Genomic DNA, 1,396 nt, shown 5'->3' with positions numbered 1-1,396 from the left:
ATTTCATTAAACACCTGAAATGTCCTTAGGACATAGGGCCAGATCTCTCTTTGTTTTGACAAAACTTTCTCTAAGCATCTTGTATATTTCATGAAGGTTATTCTAGTTGTCCTTCATTCACCCCTGCCTTCCCCTACTACTAGCCACCCATAGGTGTGCTTCCTGCACCCTTTTATGTGTGTGGAAGGGAGATTACACAATCCTTGATATCTGACTTCCTTGGAACTAAGGAGGGGCTAGGGAAAACAGGGCACTGGCAGGCATGGTGCATTGTAGCCCCCTGCCTTTTTTTTTTTTTTTTTTGGCAAAAACCAGCGCCAGCCAGGGGGAGGGGGCAAGGGGCAGCGCTTCACCATGCCTGCCAGTGCCCTGCTTTCTCTAGACTCTCCCTCCATACTGACTTACTTTCACCTCTGGTGGCTATCACTAAAATCAGTGAATGATCTGGACACCAGTTACCTGAGAGATGAACGCATCTTACCTGTGATTCACTGCAGTAGTTAAGATTATCTGAGCTATTCTTGCTCACTGTTGGAAGTGACCTTCCCAAGATTGCAGCAGGACTTTTGAATTGGATGGTTCTCACTTTTGGGAACTGACTGCCACTGACTGAGAAATGATATAAAGTGCATTCAAACACTGATTTGCCCTGTATAATTCCCCCCCACCACCACCACCACATACATTTAACCTACTACTACTAGTAGTAACTTTGCATTTCTACAAATAAAATAAAGCTTCCCACAGCTGCAATTCTACACAGAAGTGTAACATAGCAGTAGTTAAAAACCTACAAATGGTCTTGGAAGGGAAACTCCTAACTGTCTAGGGTTTTTTTTGTTTCTCAAGAAATGACATCCAGCAAGCATTAAACTGTTGCTGACAGAGTAAAAACCCACTACAAGACAGTGAGTTACATTTGTTAGGGAAGAGAGAATACAGGTCTGACAATTAAGAAAAATTTCATTATCAGCGTCTAAATGATAGATATCCTTTTTAGTTAGTACTTACCTTTTACATCCTACCTAACTTGATATTAAATTGATCTTGAAGACTTGCTAGGTTGTATAATTTCCTTTCCCTCTGAAGTATGTTCAAACAATTTAAAAACTCTTTAAATCAGTTTAAATAAAAACAAACTATTCTGAACATACCCTTCCTGAGTCTTTACTGTTTCAAGTTTACTAATACCTCAGTAGTAGTAGTAATCAGTTAAAACTAGTTTAGTTGACACTTCCCACAAGTGCTGTAATTAGCTACTTTAGTGACATCTACTGTAAGTTGCTCCCTACGCATTTCAGGTTAATAGTCTTACACTTCCATATGCTGAAACAGACACAGTGAATATTCATTTTGCAAAAGATTCAGGTTCATGTCAATGTGCTTACCACCAATG

This window comes from Lepidochelys kempii, chromosome 1 (assembly GCF_965140285.1).
Source record: "Lepidochelys kempii isolate rLepKem1 chromosome 1, rLepKem1.hap1, whole genome shotgun sequence".
NCBI classification, from domain to species: Eukaryota; Metazoa; Chordata; order Testudines; family Cheloniidae; genus Lepidochelys; species Lepidochelys kempii.
This window is presented reverse-complemented; position numbering follows the sequence as displayed.